Source organism: Zea mays, chromosome 9 (genome assembly GCF_902167145.1).
Source record: "Zea mays cultivar B73 chromosome 9, Zm-B73-REFERENCE-NAM-5.0, whole genome shotgun sequence".
Classification (NCBI taxonomy): Eukaryota; Viridiplantae; Streptophyta; class Magnoliopsida; order Poales; family Poaceae; genus Zea; species Zea mays.
The window spans coordinates 19,895,264-19,918,801 of NC_050104.1; the positions used below are offsets into that span (position 1 = coordinate 19,895,264).

General features: G+C 43.3%; 2 long non-coding RNA genes and 1 pseudogene across 3 annotated transcripts; 1 reads left to right on the forward strand and 2 right to left on the reverse strand.

Moving 5' to 3' along the window:
- Positions 1-2,410: 2,410 nt before the first annotated feature.
- LOC103638060 (uncharacterized) lies at positions 2,411-3,076 on the reverse strand. The gene is made up of 3 exons (XR_558530.2): positions 2,929-3,076; positions 2,613-2,681; positions 2,411-2,479 (listed from the first exon to the last, which is right to left on the reverse strand). It is a non-coding gene; the product is annotated as an uncharacterized lncRNA (long non-coding RNA).
- Positions 3,077-21,374: 18,298 nt separating this feature from the next.
- Positions 21,375-21,782, forward strand: LOC103638061 (uncharacterized). Its single transcript, XR_558532.3, has 3 exons — positions 21,375-21,444; positions 21,526-21,597; positions 21,704-21,782. It is a non-coding gene; the product is annotated as an uncharacterized lncRNA (long non-coding RNA).
- A 131-nt stretch (positions 21,783-21,913) lies between these two features.
- LOC112340376 (squamosa binding protein pseudogene) lies at positions 21,914-23,004 on the reverse strand (annotated as a pseudogene). Its single transcript, NR_155519.1, has 6 exons — positions 22,897-23,004; positions 22,690-22,807; positions 22,441-22,576; positions 22,214-22,358; positions 22,052-22,123; positions 21,914-21,952 (listed from the first exon to the last, which is right to left on the reverse strand). The product of NR_155519.1 is annotated as a squamosa binding protein pseudogene (transcript).
- Positions 23,005-23,538: the final 534 nt, after the last annotated feature.

Consider the following 23,538-nt stretch of genomic DNA (forward strand, 5'->3'; position numbering starts at 1 on the left):
GAGGGAGGTCGCCGGAGTCGAACGATTCCTTGGCCCCTGTCCGGCCTATGCATGCAAAGGCAGGCGAAGACCCTGAAGACGGCGGTGGACAGGCGCGACCTGCACAAAGTTGACCAACACGAGCCAGTAGCGCCTGATGGCTCCCTCGGTCAGCGATGATCCGGATCTGGCGGCGGATGGGGGTGGGGGCGCTGCGGATCGGGCGGTCGGGCGACATCGGTGGCATGGCGTGCGACTGAATGAAGGGCGCAGATGGAGGGGGTTGCGGGCTCGGCGACGAGGATGGCGGGGCGCGGTCCCTCGGGGGCGAGGATTGCGGGCTCGGCGGCGAGGATGGCGGGCGCGAGCGTCGATGGATGACTGGTCGGGGGAGACGTGAATCATGGAGGGGAGCGCGGGATCCGCGAGGATGGAAGGTGCGCGAGGATGGAAGGTGAGTGTTGGCGGAGCGCGGCTGCGGGATGCGGGCCTGCGCGGGCGATGGAAGGAGGGCGGCTGCGGGATGCGGGGCTGCCGGCGGACGTGAGCGGGACGGCAGAACGTGCACCGCTGTGGACGCCTACAATACTCACATAATTAGTAGTAGAGATACAAACATTCAAACCAAATGAACAGGCGAATCTTGTGCAAAAATCAATGGTGAATTCCTTATAAAAGGAGCACGAACTTAGACATGAATTACTACCAACAACCAACAAGTTTCATGGTTAAAAACTTGGCATTGCACGTTGATGTTACTATTAAATAAAATCCTCAAACTTAGGCATGAAAAAGTACCATTTAATCAAGTGGATCAAGATTAATAAACCCAAAGAGAAAGGGGGTTTAGGGGTCAAAGATTTGAGAAGAATGAATATTAGTCTCCTTTGCAAGTGGTGATGGAAAATGGGAAGGGAATTTGGCAGGAAACTGTACACAATTAAAGAAGCGAGTTGTTTCTCATCTTAAGCAGAATAATAAAAAAAACTCTCCTGTGTGGAATGATCTACTGAACATTAGGCATATATATCTAAAAGGCAGAGCTACTGCAGTAGGTATTAGGTAATGGCAGAGCTACCAGTTTTTGGAAGAATAAGTGCCACCTATCAGATCATGGAGAGAGAACATGTGGCTTTATTTTTTGTCTAAGAAAATAATAAACGTATTTGGCTAAGGCATTACTATAGGTGGCACTTATATTATAGAGTAGCAGCTTAAGAGAGAAGGTTCATGAGCATAAAACTAAGGTTTATAGAGTAGAAGCACAACAGAGAAGATTCATGAGCACAAAACTAAGGTATCTAGAACTTACTGTCAAGAGAGTTTTTAGCTATATCCCTCCTTACTTCAGTCTCGACAAGGTCACACCAGTAACTTCATTCAATCCTAAATGAACTATCAAGAACACAAACTCTGTTAGTAGACATATTGTATCGCTACACCTCATATCCTAACAAAAAAGTAAAGAACTAAATAAAGGAGCATTGCAGAAATATGTTATAGAACCATATCAAGGAGCATGACAGAATTAACCAAACCTTTTTTTCTTTTTTCCTTTTCACAGCAAAATTGGTTGGTTGAAAGAAAAGGTAACATTTAATCAAGTGGATCAAGATTACTAAACCCAAAGAGAAAGGGGGTTTATGGGTCAAAGATTTGAGAAGAATGAATATTAGTCTCCTTTGCAAGTGGTGATGGAAAATGGGAAGGGAATTTGATAGGAAACTGTACACAATTAAAGAAGCGAGTTGTTTCTCATCTTAAGCAGAATAATAAAAAAAGCTCTCCTGTGTGGAATGATCTACTGAAGATAGGCATATATATCTAAAAGGCAGAGCTACCAGTTTTTGGAAGAATAAGTGCCACCTATCAGATCATGGAGAGAGAACATGTGGCTTTATTTTTTGTCTAACAAAATTCCCATGGAACTGTGATATCTGAATGTTGGCAGAATCGTTAGCTCTTTTAATTGTTGAGATCAGAGTTCAGAATATTTGAAAACCTCACAAGCTTTGTAGCTACATCACCATCAACTTGTGTGGAAATAGCAGAATATACTCATGATCGAAGAAGTAGATAAGCATGATGACATACTCATGATCGACGTAGCTGCATCACCATCACCTTGTGTCATGTCCATGCTCTGGCCTTTTATCTTAACGAACCATAAAAGATGGTTCGTTACACTTGTTATCATCCTCTAGATGTTCGACTTCAACATATTTATCAAACGATGAATAAATGTCATGACAACCTTTGACGTGAAATGAAACTAAAACCAAACCGATTTTGAGGCGGCGAGGAAGCACTGTGGCTCTGGCATCGGTGAGCGCTCTGCCACAGATTTTGGAGAAGGCTCTGAAGCCGTCGCGCCGATGGAGAAAGGTGTGGGTGGTTGAGGCGGCGAGGAACCCCTGTAGCTCTGGTGTTGGCGAGCGCTCGGCCACAAATTTTGGAGATGGTGAGAGGCAATGGAGTCGATCTGGGCGACGTCGATAAACTGCAGCATGGTCACTATTTATCTTCATTATTGCGCCCTCAACCAAGAGAAGTGGAGGTTGTGGAGCGTGCCAGAGGAATAGCAGTGCCAGAGGATAACTATGCATCAGGGCCCATGTTGAAATATTCCATACCTCAGATCGATGAATTGGCAAGGAGCAACGATCACAAGAAGAATTGTTGCAGCGACAGTTTCAGTTTACCTACAAATGAAAGATTTTAGTAAGTAATAAACAACTGAAAAAGAACAAAAGTATGCAATCGAGATTTTGTCAAAGAGCCCAACTAAGTTTCTGAAGATTAATGAGATGGTCATGACACTCATCTAAACCAATTGACTCAAACTGATTCTGCTCATCACCCAACTAAGAATATAATCAATGAGCCCACACCACAATTAATAACAGTACGAAAGAACATAGAGAAATAAGAAAAAAATAGACAGCTTACTAAATAGCTTCGATCTCGCTGTGCAAGATTATTGGATGATATCCAACAGCTCCTAATTAGAGACACCAGATATCTAAATCCACAACAAAAAACTAATGTAGCAGCATCGGGAGATCAGATGAAGATGTACACTCATCAGGATATCAGATGAAAGAGAACACACCATTAATGAATTGAAGGTAAAGGTGGTTATGCTTAAAGATTATCCCAGTTTATGCTGTTTAAAAATATGCAGGCATGGCACAAAAGTGTAACTAAATCATTTGTTGCAGAAGAAATTATTAGATGCAGTTACTATGGCACACTATTAGACAATAAAAAGAAGCAACATAATTGAAACATGACTATATAAGTACTGAGATTTGCTCAAACAAAATTGTGATTTTGTCAAAGAGCTCAACTAAGTTTCTCAAGGTAACTGAGATGGTCTAAATCGGATAATTTCTTAGGCTACTAAATCATTTTTGTGAACCTGAAGTGAACGAAGCAAGTTAAAATAGAATCGGTCAGCACAGCAGATCACATAGCTTCCAAGGTCAAACTCGATCAGCTAATTCAAAACTATTGATAAGCAGCTATAAGCCAACACAAACGTTTTGTGCACTGACCCTACTTGAGATGCAAATCTTGAATCAACACACGGAAAGCTACACACATGAGGGAGGGAGGGAAAGGAAAGGACACTTCACCTCGTGGTCGCAGTTGACGAACTGAAAGGGAAATGTGCCCTTGGGCCATTTCTAAGTATTTTGGTGATTGAGTGTCAACACAAGTGCTTAAATGTGAATCAATGCCCATGGATGAACAAAGTGCAAATCTTCAACAAAGGTATGTTTCTAAGCCTTAGTACATTGGTTTTGTGTACTAATATATTTGTCTAAGTGTTAGAAACAGAAAGAAGAAGAGAAGAGAAGACTTGGCTGTGTACAGCCAAGGGGCTGTTTCGGTCTGGGGCACCGGACTGTCCGGTGGTGCACCGGACAGTGTCGGGTGCGCCAGGCTGCCTTGGCCGAAGAGGCCGCTCTCGGGAATCGGCTGACGGCGTACGGCTAAAATTCACCGGACTGTCCGGTGTGCACCGGACTGTCCGGTGAGCCAATGGTCGGCCAGGGCCAACGGTCGGCCGCGCGATCAGCGCGGGACACGTGGCCGGGCCAACGGTCGGAAGGGGGCACCGGACATGTCCGGTGCGCCAACGGCTCCCGCATCTGCAACGGTCGGCTTCGCCAAATAAGGAAAGGAATCGGGCACCGGACACTGTCCGGTGTGCACCGGACTGTCCGGTGCGCCCGACGACAGAAGGCAAAGATGGCCTTCCAGATTTGTTCTCAACGGTTCCTAGCTGCCTTGGGGCTATAAAAGGGACCCCTTGGCGCATGGAGGAGGACACTAAGCAACTCTTGAGCATTCTTGATCATCCACACTCAGTCTTTGCGCATCCGTTTGTGATTCTAAGTGATTCGAGCTCTGTTCTTGTGAGAAACTGTGAGATAGTCTTTGAGCTCGAATCTTGGCCGTGTGTGTGCGCGTTTCGCTGTGGATTTGTGTGTGTTGCTTCCCTCCCTTACTCCGTGCTTCTTTGTGAATCTTAAGTGTAAGGGCGAGAGACTCCAATTTGTGGAGATTCCTCGCAAGTGGGATAAAGATAAGCAAGGCAAAATACTGTGGTATTCAAGTGGGTCTTTGGACCGCTTGAGAGGGGTTGATTGCAACCCTCGTCCGTTGGGACGCCACAACGTGGAGTAGGCAAGTTTTGTACTTGGCCGAACCACGGGATAAATCACCGTGTCTCCTCTGTGTTGAATTCTCTGTGATTGTTGTATTGTGCAAGATCTTCTCTTTAGCCACTTGGCAATTATTGTGCTAACCTCTAACAAGTTTTTGTGGCTATAAGTTAAGTTTTTACAGGATCACCTATTCACCCCCCCCTCTAGGTGCTCTCAATTGGTATCGGAGCCGTTCTCTTCACAAAGGGACTTACCGCCCGAAGAGATGGATCCTAAGGGGAAGGGAATAGTGATCAACGACAAGGAAAAGGAGTTCTTCGTCAACGACCCAAAAGATGACAAATCCAACGACTCCGGCTCGGGGCATAAACGGAAGGAAGGGAAGAAGAAGAAGACAAGGCGCATCAAGGAGATCATCTACTACGACGATAGTGATGAGTCTACTTCTTCCCAAAAGGATGATGACAACGACTACAAAAAGACGGTCAATTCGAACTTTTCATTTGATTATTCTCGTATTCAACATAGTTCGAATTCGCATTTACTTTCCATTCCTCTTGGCAAACCTCCACACTTCGATGGGGAGGACTACGGATTTTGGAGTCACAAAATGCGTAGTCACTTATTCTCTCTCCATCCAAGCATATGGGAGATTGTGGAGAATGGAATGAAGTTTGATAGCTCGGATAGCCCTATGCTTATAAATGAACAAATTCATAGAAATGCACAAGCTACTACTGTTCTCTTAGCATCTTTGTGCAGGGAAGAGTACAATAAGGTGAGCGGCTTGGACAATGCCAAGCAGATATGGGACACCCTCAAGATCTCTCACGAGGGGAACGACATCACCATGCTCACCAAAATGGAGTTGGTGGAGGGCGAGCTTGGACGATTCGCCATGATAAGGGGAGAGGAGCCAACTCAAACCTACAACCGGCTCAAGACCCTTATCAACAAAATAAGGAGCTACGGAAGCACGCGTTGGACGGATCACGACGTCGTCCGCCTAATGCTCAGGTCCTTTACCGTTCTTGATCCTCATCTCGTGAACAATATTCGTGAGAATCCCAGGTACACGATGATGACGCCCGAGGAAGTTCTTGGAAAATTCGTGAGCGGGCGGATGATGATCAAGGAGGCAAGATACGTCGACTACGCGTTGAACGGTCCACTCCACGAGCCTCAACCCATTGCTCTAAAGGCAACGAGGAGCAAGGAGTCGCTACCTAGCAAGGTGGCGCAAGTTGAGGCGGCCGGGCTCAATGATGAAGAGATGGCTCTCATCATCAAGAGATTCAAGACGGCGCTAAAAGGTCGAAAGGGACAGCCAAGCAAGGCCAAGACCAAGGGAAAGCGATCATGCTTCAAATGCGGTAAGCTTGGTCATTTTATTGCTAACTATCCCGAAAATGATAGTGACCAGGAGCAAGGGAAAAATGGGAAGAGAGAGAACAAGAAGGTTTACAAGAAGGCCAAAGGCGAAGCACACCTTGAAAAGGAGTGGGATTCAGATTGCTCTTCGTCCGACTCCGACGACGAAGGACTCGCCGCCACTGCCTTCAACAAATCGGCTCTCTTCCCCAACGAGCATCACACTTGCCTCATGGCAAGGGAAAAGAAGGTAATCACTCGTAATGCTAATACTTATGATTCTTCTAGTGATGATGAATCTAGTGAGGATGAAATTGATTACTCTAGTTTATTCAAGGGATTGGATAGAACTAAGATAGCTAAGATTAATGAGTTGATCGATGCCTTAAATGAAAAGGATAGAATCTTAGAGAAACAAGAAGACCTTTTATATGAAGAACATGATAAATTTGTTAGTGCACAAAATTCACTTGCTCTAGAAGTTAAAAGAAATGGAATACTTTCTTGTGAACTTTCTACTTGTAATGAAACCATTTCTTCTTTAAAAGGTGAAATTAACGATTTAACTGCTAAACTAGAAGTAGCAAGTAACTCGTATGTTGAAAATATTACAATTTGCACTAGGTGTAAGGATTTTGATGTTAATGCTTGTAGTGAACACTTAGTTTCAATTTCAAAACTAAATGATGAAGTGGCTAGTCTTAATGCTCAACTTAAGACTAGCAAGAGTGAAGTTGATAAAATAAAATTTGCAAGGGATGCCTACACAGTGGGTAGACACCCCTCAATTAAGGATGGTCTTGGCTTCAAGAGAGAAGCCAAGAACTTAACAAGCCATAAGGCTCCCATCTTTGTCAAGGAGAAAGGGAAGGCCCCTATGGCTAGTAGTGCTAAAAGGAACCATGCTTTCTTGTACTATGATAGGAGACATGCTAGAAATGCTTATAATGATTTTGATTCACATGCTTATGATTCTTATGCTATGACTGCTTCTAGTTCTCATGTTGTGCATATGCCTAGGAGAAATTTTGCTCATGTTCCTAGAAAAGTTGTGAACAAACCTTCTACCATTTATTATGCTTGCAATGCTCCCTTTGCTATTTGTAGAAAGGGTAAGAAGATAATTGCTAGGAAATTAGGGACAAAATGCAAGGGTGACAAAACTTGCATTTGGGTCCCTAAGGAAATTTGCACTAACCTTGTAGGACCCAACAAGAGTTGGGTACCTAAGTCCCAAGCCTAAATTTGCCTTGCAGGTTTATGCATCCGGGGGATCAAGCTGGATTATCGACAGCGGATGCACAAACCATATGACGGGGGAGAAGAAGATGTTCACTTCCTACGTCAAGAATAAGGATTCCCAGGATTCAATTATATTCGGTGATGGGAATCAAGGCAAGGTAAAAGGGTTAGGTAAAATTGCAATTTCTGATGAGCATTCTATATCTAATGTATTTTTAGTAGAGAGTCTTGGATATAATTTGCTATCTGTTAGTCAATTATGTCATATGGGGTATAACTGTCTATTTACAAATGTAGATGTGTCTGTCTTTAGAAGAAGTGATGGTTCACTAGCTTTTAAGGGTGTATTAGACGGCAAACTTTATTTAGTTGATTTTGCAAAAGAAGAGGCCGGTCTAGATGCATGCTTAGTAGCTAAGACTAGCATGGGCTGGCTATGGCATCGCCGCTTAGCACATGTGGGGATGAAGAACCTTCACAAGCTTCTAAAGGGAGAACACGTGATAGGTTTGACTAACGTGCATTTCGAAAAAGATAGACCTTGTGCAGCTTGTCAAGCAGGTAAACAAGTGGGAGGAGCGCATCACGGCAAGAACGTGATGACCACTTCAAGACCCCTGGAGCTGCTGCATATGGACCTCTTCGGACCTGTCGCCTATCTGAGCATAGGAGGGAGTAAGTATGGTTTAGTTATTGTTGATGACTTTTCCCGTTTCACTTGGGTATTCTTTTTGCAGGATAAGTCTGAAACCCAAGGGACCCTCAAGCGCTTCCTCAGGAGAGCTCAAAATGAATTTGAGCTCAAGGTGAAGAAGATAAGGAGCGACAACGGGTCCGAATTCAAGAACCTTCAAGTGGAGGAATTTCTTGAGGAGGAAGGGATCAAGCACGAGTTCTCCGCTCCCTACACACCACAGCAAAATGGTGTGGTAGAGAGGAAGAACAGAACGCTAATCGATATGGCGAGGACAATGCTTGGAGAATTCAAGACCCCCGAGTGTTTCTGGTCGGAAGCCGTGAACACGGCTTGCCACGCCATCAACAGGGTCTACCTTCATCGCCTCCTCAAGAAGACTTCGTATGAGCTACTAACCGGTAACAAACCAAATGTATCTTACTTTCGTGTATTTGGGAGCAAGTGCTACATTCTAGTAAAGAAAGGTAGAAATTCTAAGTTTGCTCCCAAAGCTGTAGAAGGGTTTTTGTTAGGTTATGACTCAAATACAAAGGCGTATAGAGTCTTCAACAAATCATCGGGTTTGGTTGAAGTCTCTAGCGACGTTGTGTTTGATGAGACTAATGGCTCTCCAAGAGAGCAAGTTGTTGATTGTGATGATGTAGATGAAGAAGATGTTCCAGCGGCCGCTATACGAACCATGGCAATTGGAGAAGTGCGGCCACAGGAAAAAGATGAACAACCTTCTTCCTCAACTATGGTGCATCCCCCGACCGAAGATGACGAACAGGTACCTCAAGTGGAGGCGCTTGATCAAGGGGGAACACAAGATGATCAAGTGATGGAGGAAGAAGCGCAACCGGCACCTCCAACCCAAGTTCGAGCGATGATTCAAAGGGATCATCCCGTAGACCAAATTCTGGGTGACATTAGCAAGGGAGTAACTACTCGATCTCGATTAGCTAATTTTTGTGAGCATTACTCCTTTGTCTCTTCTATTGAGCCTTTCAGGGTAGAGGAGGCCTTGCTAGATCCGGACTGGGTGTTGGCCATGCAGGAGGAGCTTAACAACTTCAAGCGCAATGAAGTTTGGACACTGGTGCCTCGTCCGAAGCAAAATGTTGTGGGAACCAAGTGGGTGTTCCGCAACAAACAGGACGAGCACGGGGTGGTGACAAGGAACAAGGCTCGACTTGTGGCAAAAGGTTATGCCCAAGTCGCAGGTTTGGACTTTGAGGAGACTTTCGCTCCTGTGGCTAGGCTAGAGTCCATTCGTATCTTGCTAGCATATGCCGCTCACCATTCTTTCAGGTTGTACCAAATGGATGTGAAGAGCGCTTTCCTCAACGGGCCAATCAAGGAGGAGGTGTACGTGGAGCAACCCCCTGGCTTCAAGGATGAACGGTACCCCGACCATGTGTGTAAGCTCTCTAAGGCGCTCTATGGACTTAAGCAAGCCCCAAGAGCATGGTATGAATGCCTTAGAAACTTTTTAATTGCTAATGCTTTCAAGGTTGGGAAAGCCGATCCAACTCTTTTCACTAAGACATGTGATGGTGATTTGTTTGTGTGCCAAATTTATGTCGATGACATAATATTTGGTTCTACTAACCAAAAGTCTTGTGAAGAGTTTAGCAGGGTGATGACGCAGAAATTCGAGATGTCGATGATGGGCGAGTTGAACTACTTCCTTGGGTTCCAAGTGAAGCAACTCAAGGACGGCACCTTCATCTCCCAAACGAAGTACACGCAAGATCTGCTAAAGCGGTTTGGGATGAAGGACGCCAAGCCCGCAAAGACTCCGATGGGGACCGACGGACACACCGACCTCAACAAAGGAGGTAAGTCCGTTGATCAAAAAGCATACCGGTCAATGATAGGTTCTTTGCTTTACTTATGTGCTAGTAGACCGGATATTATGCTTAGCGTATGCATGTGTGCTAGATTTCAATCCGATCCTAAGGAGTGTCACTTAGTGGCGGTGAAGCGAATTCTTAGATATTTGGTTGCTACGCCTTGCTTCGGGCTCTGGTATCCAAAGGGGTCTACCTTTGACTTAGTTGGATATTCAGACTCCGACTATGCTGGATGTAAGGTCGATAGGAAGAGTACATCGGGGACGTGCCAATTCTTAGGAAGGTCCCTGGTGTCATGGAATTCTAAGAAACAAACTTCCGTTGCCCTATCCACCGCTGAGGCCGAGTACGTTGCCGCAGGTCAGTGTTGCGCGCAACTACTTTGGATGAGGCAAACCCTCCGGGACTTTGGCTACAATCTGAGCAAAGTCCCACTCCTATGTGACAATGAGAGTGCTATCCGCATGGCGGAGAATCCTGTTGAACACAGCCGCACAAAGCACATAGACATCCGGCATCACTTTTTGAGAGACCACCAGCAAAAGGGAGATATCGAAGTGTTTCATGTTAGCACCGAGAACCAGCTAGCCGATATCTTCACTAAGCCTCTAGATGAGAAGACCTTTTGCAGGTTGCGTAGTGAGCTAAATGTCTTAGATTCGCGGAACCTGGATTGAATTGTAGCATACATGTACTTATGCTTTTGATCATGTTCCTTTTTGCATTTTATTGCTTATTATGGTGCTCAAGTTGTACAAACACTCCCTGGACCTTACAAGTCCGTTGCAAAGTGATGCACATGTTTAGGTGGAGATTTTTTACAACTTGACCCTTTGAGACTAACCATGTGCTTGAGTTTGATGATTTAGTCTCGAAGGAGGATTGAAAGGGAAAAGGTGGACTTGGACCATGAAAGACTTCCACTGCACTCCGATGAGAGGGTAACGTATTCCAAGTTCATCTCATGCAATCTTATTGCCTTTGTATTCTTGTTGAAGATCTTGGTGAGGCAATGGGGTTAGAAGGCCAAGATTGATCCCGTTTTGGTGCTTGATGCCAAAGGGGGAGAAAATAAAGGCCATAGTGATAAATGGATCAGCTACCACTTGAGAAATTTTTGAAAATAGTAGAATAGAGTTTTTGTTTTGTCAAAAGCTTTTATTGTCTCTTATTGTCTCTATTGTCAAAAGTTGGCTTCTTGTGGGGAGAAGTGGGAAATAGGGGGAGTTTTTGAAATCTTTGATCAATCTCTTTTGGAATGACTCTTTTTATGCCTCAACATGTGTGTTTGACATAGAAATATAGATTTGAGTTTGATTTGCAAAAACAAACCAAGTGGTGGCAAAGGATGATCCATATATGCCAAAATTGAATCAAAACCAATTTGAGCTTTTATTTGAAGTGATTTTGCACTTGTTCTATCTGCTTTATGTTGTGTTGGCATAAATCACCAAAAAGGAGGAGATTGAAAGGGAAATGTGCCCTTGGGCCATTTCTAAGTATTTTGGTGATTGAGTGTCAACACAAGTGCTTAAATGTGAATCAATGCCCATGGATGAACAAAGTGCAAATCTTCAACAAAGGTATGTTTCTAAGCCTTAGTACATTGGTTTTGTGTACTAATATATTTGTCTAAGTGTTAGAAACAGAAAGAAGAAGAGAAGAGAAGACTTGGCTGTGTACAGCCAAGGGGCTGTTTCGGTCTGGGGCACCGGACTGTCCGGTGGTGCACCGGACAGTGTCCGGTGCGCCAGGCTGCCTCGGCCGAAGAGGCCGCTCTCGGGAATCGGCTGACGGCGTACGGCTAAAATTCACCGGACTGTCCGGTGTGCACCGGACTGTCCGGTGAGCCAATGGTCGGCCAGGGCCAACGGTCGGCCGCGCGATCAGCGCGGGACACGTGGCCGGGCCAACGGTCGGAAGGGGGCACCGGACTGTCCGGTGTGCACCGGACATGTCCGGTGCGCCAACGGCTCCCGCATCTGCAACGGTCGGCTTCGCCAAATAAGGAAAGGAATCGGGCACCGGACACTGTCCGGTGTGCACCGGACTGTCCGGTGCGCCCGACGACAGAAGGCAAAGATGGCCTTCCAGATTTGTTCTCAACGGTTCCTAGCTGCCTTGGGGCTATAAAAGGGACCCCTTGGCGCATGGAGGAGGACACTAAGCAACTCTTGAGCATTCTTGATCATCCACACTCAGTCTTTGCGCATCCGTTTGTGATTCTAAGTGATTCGAGCTCTGTTCTTGTGAGAAACTGTGAGATAGTCTTTGAGCTCGAATCTTGGCCGTGTGTGTGCGCGTTTCGCTGTGGATTTGTGTGTGTTGCTTCCCTCCCTTACTCCGTGCTTCTTTGTGAATCTTAAGTGTAAGGGCGAGAGACTCCAATTTGTGGAGATTCCTCGCAAGTGGGATAAAGATAAGCAAGGCAAAATACTGTGGTATTCAAGTGGGTCTTTGGACCGCTTGAGAGGGGTTGATTGCAACCCTCGTCCGTTGGGACGCCACAACGTGGAGTAGGCAAGTTTTGTACTTGGCCGAACCACGGGATAAATCACCGTGTCTCCTCTGTGTTGAATTCTCTGTGATTGTTGTATTGTGCAAGATCTTCTCTTTAGCCACTTGGCAATTATTGTGCTAACCTCTAACAAGTTTTTGTGGCTATAAGTTAAGTTTTTACAGGATCACCTATTCACCCCCCCTCTAGGTGCTCTCACGAACTCCTGCTCCGAAAGCACCTCCAACTTGCCAGTTGTGAGGTAGTGCGCACCCTCCAGCACTCCCAACGCGCTGAACGACCAGCAGGATCCACACAAACCCTAAACAGCAGCCCTAGAAAAGAATTTCAGGAGGAAAGAGCAAATAAATCGATGTGAAAGGAACGACTCCGATCTTTGGATCCATGGTCACCAGATTTGGCAGAAAACGACCTAGTTCTTGATGGCCCGACGACGATGTGGTCCCTCCAGTCAAAGTCGTCTGGGAGGCCATCAGTGGGGAGCACGGGCGCTTCATGCGCCAACTCCGCGAGCTCTCTGAGAAGCGCGCGCTAGAACTTACGAATGCCAAGGTAGGGTGTGGGATCTGGGCGCCGAGGGAGGGGGACGGGGCTGGGCCCCAATGCAGGATTGAACTCCACCTCCCGCTACCGAGACAAACACGAGCACGGACCACATCGTGTTGGCCACAGCGAGGGGATCTGGCGGCGCCACCGACGCAACACGGTGGAGCACGGACCGAGCCATCCCTGCGCATGCATTGAGACGCGAAGGGGGCGTTACCACTGGCTGGACGGGGAAGAAGAGAGGAGCCAGGGGGCGCCACAACCGCCGGCTGGACAGGGAAGAAGAACGTGGATCCAGGGCCTGTGCAGGCGTCAGTTTCTTCTCCCAAGGACTGCTGCGACGACGGCAACTTCTCCGATACCGGCGATGATGCGTGCTACAGTGACACAAGACTCATGCGGAGGGTGGGGCAAGATCTCGAGGAGGAAGAGGGCGAGAGAGAGGAGTGGGGACTGGGGAGCGAGTGGAGAGAATGGAGGCGAGAGAGAGGTGTGGGGAGCGAGTGGAGAGAATGGAGACCGAGGCAGATGCCTAGGAAGGGGCGGTCCCTTTGGATGTACTCACGGAGTGCGTCGGCCATGCCCGTCCTGTTGAGGACGTCCATGGCGGAGCCGAAGGCGCCGACACCGGGAAAAACGAGCCGTTCCGCGAAGACGATGTCCTCCGGGCTCTGCACGTCGCGGATGTCGAAGCCGAGGTAGCGAATTGCGTAGTGGAGCTGACCGAGCGGTTGGGCGCGACGTCGTGCGGAAGAAGACTGCTGCGGTCGCTGGAGTATGGGCCGCCCCAAACGTATGGGCCGCACCAAAAATTCAGCCCAGAACGCCGGTACTGCTGTGGTGTTGTGTCTTGCAAAAAAATAGTACCATACTGGCTAGTAAAGGAGACATAGAGCGGCTTATAAGCGTTGGCTCGGACCCAACAATAAGAACTCTGATGTTGTGTGTTTAGTGGCTGAACTGTCTAGATTCAACTCGTGAGTACATGTAATTTTTTGCTGGCCCTGGGGGGGCGCATGTAGATGGCAGAACGGCAGAACATGTCAGAGGCAGAACACGTCAGAGGCAGACTACTATTGCTTACTTAATAAGTAGTAGAGATTATATGTGATATTGAATGCTCATAAAAATATCATAAATAATCTGAAGGGCAAAAGAGACTACTCCAGTTAGATCCTTTATTGATTTTTTGGGTACCAAAATATTTTATTTTTAATATATGGGAGTTGCTCCATGTTCAATCCCAAATTCACATTTATTTTATTTCCACTTTTCCTCTATTATATAAAGCACTTTTTTACGGTTGCACAGTTCCGACGTATCGTGCTCTTCCTTATTTAAATAGTAAAAAACTGAAATTGTACATAAATAAAGATTTAGACCATATTTATTGAATCTAAATCTACATTCACATCTAACTAACCAACATAACACACATATTCCTATTTTATACTATATACTCAAACATATATATATATATATATATCTACTACTTATTAAGTAAGCAATAGTAGTCTGCCTCTGACGCGTTCTGCCGTTCTGCCGTCGTTAGTCCCGCGCAACAAAATAAACAGTACATGCACAGGTTTATACACCACGTTCTGTTCCATCTCTCTCAATAAGCAACATAGAATCCACAGCTGCCCTTATAAGCCATGTTTCTTCACTCTCAATGCCCGATGTGGCACTAATAAAATAAATGGCACGCGCCTGTGGCATTTTTTCGTGCGGCCCAATGCATTTTGTGGATCTGAGGCCCATTCATTTGCAGCCGGCGTCCAGCCCACAGAGGGAGCGTGCGCGTGACCTAGCTTCCTCCACCACGGCCGCCGGCGGCTCCAGCACGCGCGCCTCCTCGACGGGAATCCTCAGCCACGGCCGCCGGCGGCTCCAGCACGCGCGTCTCCTCCGCGGCCGCGACAATGGCGTCCAGCGCACCCTCGAACTCCTCCTTCCCAATGGCGGCCTCCAGCGCAGTGGCGTCCTCCAATTCCTCCCCAACGGCTGCCTTCACCCAACCGGTCCGCGGACTCATGCGCGTTCCAACCGTCCCCAACCCCACGACCCTCCGGTCAGCGGACTCTCCATCTACCCACGACCTCCACTCTCGCATGCTCCCTCTGCACGACCTCTACTTTACCTGTGTCATGCGCAGATGCCAGATGAATATAAACCTTGAGCATGCGCGAACGCTAGAGTCCGAGGAGTTCCCTGGAGAGCGAGGATAATCTACTCAGTTCCCATCTCGCTCTGTCCTCTATGTTCCCCTGAAACCGTGAACGACCCCGAAGGGAGAAGAAGACTGCGCGCGTGCGGGAGAAATTGGAGAACGAGGACGACTGAAATCACAGAGGTAATATTGATATTTTGGATCTTAGACCCCTGAATACATGCACTTATGAACTATTCTGTAGTTGTTTGCTATAATTCAGACATAGTGATGATTTCGGTGTTTCCATCTTAATATAATTCTATGTTAGCCTAAAGTAGATATTGTACTGTACCGTGTGTAGCTGTGCTGCTTAAGGTATTGGCCATGTCTATTTCATTGTAGAAAAACACATGCTATCTATTTGATGTTTGTATCCGCGCACCCTCGAACTCCTCCTTCCCAATGGCGGCCTCCAGCGCAGTGGCGTCCTCCAATTCCTCCCCAACGGCTGCCTTCACCCAACCGGTCCACGGACTCATGCGCGTTCCAACCGTCCCCAACCCCACGACCCTCCGGTCAGCGGACTCTCCCTCTACCCACGACCTCCACTCTCGCATGCTCCCTCTGCACGACATCTACTTTACCTGTGTCATGCGCAGATGCCAGATGAATATAAACCTTGAGCATGCGCGAACGCTAGAGTCCGAGGAGTTCCCTGGAGAGCAAGGATAATCTACTCAGTTCCCATCTCGCTCTGTCCTCTATGTTCCCCTGAAACCGTGAACGACCCCGAAGGGAGAAGAAGACTGCGCGCGTGCGGGAGAAATTGGAGAACGAGGACGACTGAAATCACAGAGGTAATATTGATATTTTGGATCTTAGACCCCTGAATACATGCACTTATGAACTATTCTGTAGTTGTTTGCTATAATTCAGACATAGTGATGATTTCGGTGTTTCCATCTTAATATAATTCTATGTTAGCCTAAAGTAGATATTGTACTGTACCGTGTGTAGCTGTGCTGCTTAAGGTATTGGCCATGTCTATTTCATTGTAGAAAAACACATGCTATCTATTTGATGTTTGTAGCTGTCTTCAGTTCATCACAGACATTGACGTAAAAGCAACCTCTAAAATATAGACTTGTTGTCTAAGGAATCATATCTTAGGAGATCCAAGTTTAGCACGTTTGGTGGAAGCAGTCAGGGAACAGTCCACCTGTGGGTTTTGATCCCTGATGCCCGAAATCAGGGAGTGTAAAAGGTCCACGGCCCCTTTCTAAAAACAGAGATTATTTGCTAATTTATGGCTGTTATATACTTAGTTGTGCTGCTGCAGATAAAGTAGTAACTGAATAATGTTTTGATAATGCTCTTCCTGTGATGTCTGCTTCTGCAATCAGTTTGTTCCTCGAGTCATTTCCATGCTGTTTTATTGCCTGTTTGTTACTATCTTCACCGGGTCATGATTATCTAGATAGCTTATGCATGGTAATTCAAGTTTTCATACAACATATGACTTACTTTTCCTTATAACAGCATATGGTTTACTTGAATGTGTTTTATGGATTCTCGTACAGATTGTCTTTTACATTAGTTCTGTCTATCATTTGTCAATAAAAAGTGAAACGGATGAACGAATTGCTAACAATACCTTCCGAAATAATGTCGATAAGTATCTGCTTCATCATCATAGATGTTTATGTACTATGCTATTTTTAAAGGATGTGAATTCTGGTTCTAATTTCCTATCATCTACCATATTGTACTCAGTGCTATGAGCATATTTTAACTGGTAACTTGATTGACAATCTAGTACTCATGATATCAAATAGCATAATGCAATGAGTAGATTAACCCCTTTTCCCCCAAAAATTACACTGCATACGTGTTTACCAAAATTCTTGCTTCTTAGCTGCTTCCAATAACTTTGGGAAACAAAGAAAGTTAAAAGTATTAAACTTAACCATTTGATAGAATGACTTGATTTGATTCTGCGTGTTCTCTGTAATAATTTTATGAGACAACAGAAAGATTCACTATTCATAGTGTGAAAGTGAAACACCTAACCTGTAATGCTTGTACCAGTGACCTGTACTATACAAGGCACAAACCTGGCTGATGATGCCAATTTGTTCAGAAGAACAAACACTACCAGGAACAAAGCTATTAGTAATATTTCTGCTGAACCTTTCTTGTGTTCCATTTACATTCGAGCAAATGAAAAGAACAATCCCTATCAATGTTTATCAATGTGATGTTTGATGGTAGAAACACAGTTACATTTTAAAGTTGGTGCCATTTGACTGATTATTACTCTAAAGTTATGTAGATAGTGTTATAATAATGGTTACTTTTGCATTCATATTTCAAAGTACTTTACTATTATCATGATTTTATTGTTGTGAACAACATGGTATTTTTTTTTAAAGTTAGCTTTGGAGAACTGCATTAAACCAAGCAAGCTTAAATCATGAAACCTATGCTTGTAGTTTAAACTCCAAACATTAAAGCGCTATTCATAACATTAGAGTACATCATAGCTGTTTTTTTGAATTTCCTGCCTTCTAATCGTTGCTAGCTGCTGCATGGTTGCTAAATATTAATGTTTTCTCTATTACTTTGAACAGACGTTTGAATTTGATTTGTGTTGCTGAGTGGTGCTTGCTGGACACTACTGGATTTTTAGGTAACCACTGAAACATCAGCGCCTTCTTTCTCTAATATTATCAATGTGATGTTTGATGGTAGAAACACAGTTACATTTTAAAGTTGGTGCCATTTGACTGATTATTACTCTAAAGTTATGTAGATAGTGTTATAATAATGGTTACTTTTGCATTCATATTTCAAAGTACTTTACTATTATCATGATTTTATTGTTGTGAACAACATGGTATTTTTTTTAAAGTTAGCTTTGGAGAACTGCATTAAGCCAAGCAAGCTTAAATCATGAAACCTATGCTTGTAGTTTAAACTCCAAACATTAAAGCGCTATTCATAACATTAGAGTACATCATAGCTGTTTTTTTTTGAATTTCCTGCCTTCTAATCGTTGCTAGCTGCTGCATGGTTGCTAAATATTAATGTTTTCTCTATTACTTTGAACAGACGTTTGAATTTGATTTGTGTTGCTGAGTGGTGCTTGCTGGACATTACTGGATTTTTAGGTAACCACTGAAACATCAGCGCCTTCTTTCTCTAATAAAACTCTAATGTTCACCATATATTGCATTTTGACTTACTAGGGTATCCTAGAATTGGTTATAGATGCTTGATTCAATAGGGACAACCATAGGTTCAAATGTTCAAAAACAAAAAAAAACTTGAAAAGAAGACCACCTAGAGAACAAATTTGCAGCTGAAACTACTTATAGCCCGTTTTACTTCAGTTGCACAATAATTCACTGTAACTGTTAAGATTATCTTGATTAACTTCCTTGTGCGGTGCTTGATCGTAGCTTTAGTAATTAAAATGTTGTTCTTTTTTATTTTGTTTATATCTGGCTGCACGAGCTGCACTTTGCTTCTGAACGATCCTGTTTGCCTGCAAAGGACACTATACAATTTTCTGCCCCGTTGAAAAAGGTATGTTTCCCCTCTACTCGTTTAATCTGCAATGGTTGTATGATCCATTGTGTAATTGTCTGCCTTGGAGTAACATACACACAGGTTATAGCTTGTTAACATAAATCTGAACTTTTTTTAATACGGAACTGTTTTCTTGTCCCATTCCCTCTCTTTAAATTACTTATGTACAAATGTCATTGCCACAAATGTGATTCCCTCTCTCTAAAGCCAGCTAATCAGAACTATTGTTAATAATATCCATTAATAGAATTCATACATCTTATGGTTAGGACACTTAAACAACATATATTGTTCTAGCACTAATATTCTACAATCAGTGATAATTAAATTCTGCAATACATAACCCTTTGTATTTGTTAGCTGCTAAATTCTGAGTTCTCTAAATTGTAATTTGACATAATCAGTAAATGGTTGATAATTAAGGACATTAAATAAAATACCAGACTTGTGTGTATTTGGGGTATTCTTTGGGCTGTATAAAGTTTATAGCATGCTTCCGGTATATAGAGGTTGATGCTAATTCTTAGATAAATAAATGATAGTTGGGAGGCTTAGCTGGTAGCATGCTTTTTGTATGTTGTACTTGCACCCGCCCACAATTCTTTCTCTCAACCTCTTCTCTTCATGCTTCTTTTTTGGATCTACCATTTAGCGCAATCGAACACCCTTAAGGGAAAGTATTGTTGCTTATATCTCTGTTTTCTAAACTTCTTTAGTGCTTTCCTTTTAGTTTGCGTCCTGCTTGTTCAACCACACAAGATGAGTAAACTATGTGCCAACTCATGTTCAGGAAACTAATCTCCATCAACAACTTCCTATCCATCAACAACTTCGTATCCATCAACAACTTCCTTTTACAATGTCACTATCAAACATTGTAATGTGCAAATCATTGCGTGTTACATGACTCCTAGGCATTTAGAAGAATGTGCGAATCAACGAGTACGCCCAACACAAAGAGGTTCAGCTTATTGTTCAGTCACTGGCCATCTTCTATTTGACAACAATTTCTGGAGTATGAGAGGGCCTGTTTATTTATTAGTCAGCTGAGGATTTCGATCTAGGCATTTTGGAGGCAGAAAACATAGGCCAAATAAAAACTAGGATGTGAATTCAAATAACCTGTCCTTGTAAAGTCCTGATGAATATTGATGAAAATGTCTGTGAATTGTTGAACAATTGCAACTTGAACAGTTAAACTGTAAATATGAGACAATAAGATCAGCACCTTAACAGTATAATCACTGGAAGCTGTAATGGCACTGCAAAAAGGAGGAAGGAAAAAGTAATCCTTTAATGCTTTTCAGGATTCAGGGTATAAAACTGACTGGAACATGAACGAATGCATGAATACTGAAATTCTGAACCTAATCCAAAAGAAATAAGAAGAGATTGAAAAATGCAGCCTTCAGTGTGTTGGAGAAACCGACATAATTCATGATGGGTGCATTATATAATTTCTGGTGCTGTATGTTGCATGGGAGGACTTTTTGTACAATACACTTGTACCTGTCCCCAATTTTCTCTTTCTCACCCGCTTCGTTTTGTACAATACAATATTCTGATAGCGAGGACTAGACAAGACTCCAAGTTACATGTTTGTTGCTAAATTCTGAGACCTATAAATTGACAGAGTGATTTTGTTTGTTGCTAAATTCTGATACCTCTAAATTCAGTCATATTAATACAACGATATATTGTACATATTATTTTTAGCATTTTAATAGACAAGAGACTATATGTCATTTAGTCCTTTTAATGTTTTTTTTGTATCTTTGCAATAATGCCATGATAGATCCTATAAGAACAATGGCATTAGGTAGACGTACTCAAAATAGGACGGTGGCAGGCCTGTCTCCCTTTCCTCCGTAAGTTTATATAAGTTTATTTACTTTTTACATCTATATGTATGAAGAACTTAAACTAAAGTTCGTGTTTTATGTAGTTTCGTGCTATTTGACGATATTCAAGATGTCAATAACTTACCACAAGTAAAAAGTGTCTTTGCGAGGGTAGTTGTTAAGTTCCCTAGGCGTCGTAATAGTCAACACTACATCCTACAGGACATCACTGTGAGTCACGTCAACAAGCATTGAAATAGAGCCAATATATTCATGTTATTATAATTAAATTCTTTGACTCATACAACCTGTATTCCCAAATATCTAGGGCTCCAAAATCGAAGCAATATCTAACGACATTAATGTCCAACGGTTCGATGCCTTACTCACACAAGGATGCACATATACATTGTATAGAGTGGCATTCTGTCTAAACCGGGAGGAACTTCAATTTCGCAATATTGGTCATGGGCTAGAGTTGGGATTGATAACACATACTATTGTGGATCCATTCACGAAGCCAATCCAATTTCCTCCATTTCCAAAGTATCTTATGCCATTTCATGAGGTTTACCAACAACCGCATAAGACATTCATAGGTAATAACCCTTCTTTCCATATAGTTTATATATATATATATATCACTAACGCTTGAAGTCTAAATGATTCAAAGGTAACTAATCATATGTGAATTGTTCAGATGTTATTGGCATAGTTCTTCATTTGGAACCATTAAAGCATATCGGTGGAAGACCGTATAGAGAAGTTGTACTAATGGATTCTAGGTGGCACTAATTTTCATATATACATTCTTTTTGAACAACATTATGCATTTGTTAGGTCTTATTCAGACGATTAAGGTTTTTAATAGGTGGGATCTAATCATCGTGGGGGTATGGACTGACCTCTTGCAAAGAAATGCTTTACGATGGTCGTTAGCTAGAGTTGACAAGAACATAATTATTGGAACTTTGCTGCGTTGTAACCATAATCACAGTAATGTCTTCTGTGCCTAACATCTTTCAATATAATTTAATTCTTACTCATATTAATAATTATATACTATTATAACAATAGGGTGCTTGGAAACCTCGGACCACAGCACTATTCATTTCAACCCGGATCATCACACTATATACCGCTTGAAGAGTGAGTGGTTCTTATAATATATTTATAGATTATAGATATATATACAATTCGAATGACAATAATTTAAAAATAATCATGTTCTTACAAATCATGTTCTAAATTGCAGCAATTCGTCGTTCGTTGATTGACAATCCAAGGAGTCGTTTCATCGACAAATTTCTAGAGAACAGACGACAACATTTGGCGACTGTAACATCGGATTGAGACATGTGTTCTAGCTTGTTATAGTAGAATACTTTGTTAGTCATGTATCAGATGAAACTTATTAATAATGATTTGTGTTCTGTTTTTATTGGTCATATGTTCGATCTCAATGTTAACCGCTTTGTATAGAACTATGTGACCTCTCTATTATCTAATAAAAAAGTTCATCATCATTAGTTTGTTTGTCAGTGTTCTTATTAGTAACTACTTCCTTTACAAATTAAGATGGTTTTGGAAAGTAAGAACACACCTCTTCAAAAAAACATAGTGTACATAGTCCACCGATAACAGGGAATCTGTTACCCCTGAACCTGTTTTCTACCTGTAAATATCAAAAGTGACAGTGTTGATCATCTTACCAATGCAAACAACAAGTTTTCGTAAAAGCACATCATTTGAAATTTTTACAAACCTCAACAAAGCAGCGCCCAATAATAAGATCTGGTTTTCTTGGCAAGTCAAATGTCTCAACACCTGAATCATCATATATGGTACCTGGATATGCTGAGCACAAAACTTCTTTGGATATGTACTTCCCTATGCTTGTACAGTGGATCCTGCAATGTCCAAAGTTCAAAAATAATCATTAAGATGGTGAAATTATTGTCGTTCCAACAAGCGTTACGACTCAAAACTTACTGTGTGCCAGGAATAGATAGATTGTGGCCTTTAAGAATGAGGGAGGTCTTCTGCCCACCAACAACAGCAATTGGTGACACAAGGGTCAATTCAGGGGTATTCCATGTTCTCCACAATTTTGATAAACGGGTCATTCCTGAAATAAGATAGCAACTTTGACATCAACCAAAATGTATCAAATATGAAGCTCTGCAATGAGATGGGGCACAAAACGTTTATATGGTGCGCAATTGACTAATTTGCACATACCTGCTTTATATGATACCAACTGGGAGTTGGTTCGAACTAAAAACCTTCCTTTTCTCCAGAAATCCAAATCAGAACTTTGAAATAATGAGTTTACTCTCTGGAGGAGATTTTCTTCAAGCTGCATTTACATCACAGAAATTTCAACATTCGATATAGCAACTATAGTTGAATAATAATATCATAATCTCCAATTGGGGCTAGACTTACCTCATCCCATGCAATACCCGGCATTAATAGGTACATGGATAGTACAAGGCAACCGGGGCAAATGTAACCCTCCATTTCAGTAGGGCTGTGTTTGAGCCAATTTACTATCTGCACAAGATAAGATAGGAGAACAATTTAAATTACAGTCATGGAAAGCAGGGCAAAATAGGGCTGCAATTTGTCTTAGCAAATCCATGGTTGATGGCACAGTTTGCTTGTCGATTCCGTTGGTTGTGCTGAGGTGTCAGCACTCAGCACGAGGGTTGCACAACACCTGTTTGCGCAGCCGGGATCTGCGAGCGGACTCTCTATTGGACTGTTTCCGCTTCTGCTTCTTGAGCTCCCTTTCATCCTGAACAATTTGCACGTGATACAAACACAGTCTGTGGTGAGTAGGATGTATTTTCCTGCATTGGTGTGCATACAAAAGCACTTACATAAAATGTTTTGGTACATACAATTTTAAAGTTAGGACCGTACCCATTTGTCTCCTCGAGCTGAACCAGCTGGCGCTTTGCCGTGCGCTGCGGGGACAGCCGCAGAACCCGGAGCTGCCCAGTAGTCCACTCCGATATTCAGGTTAGCTGCCGTGGAGCTAGGAACTCCTCCGACCATTGCACCCGGTTGCATTGGAAGCATCGC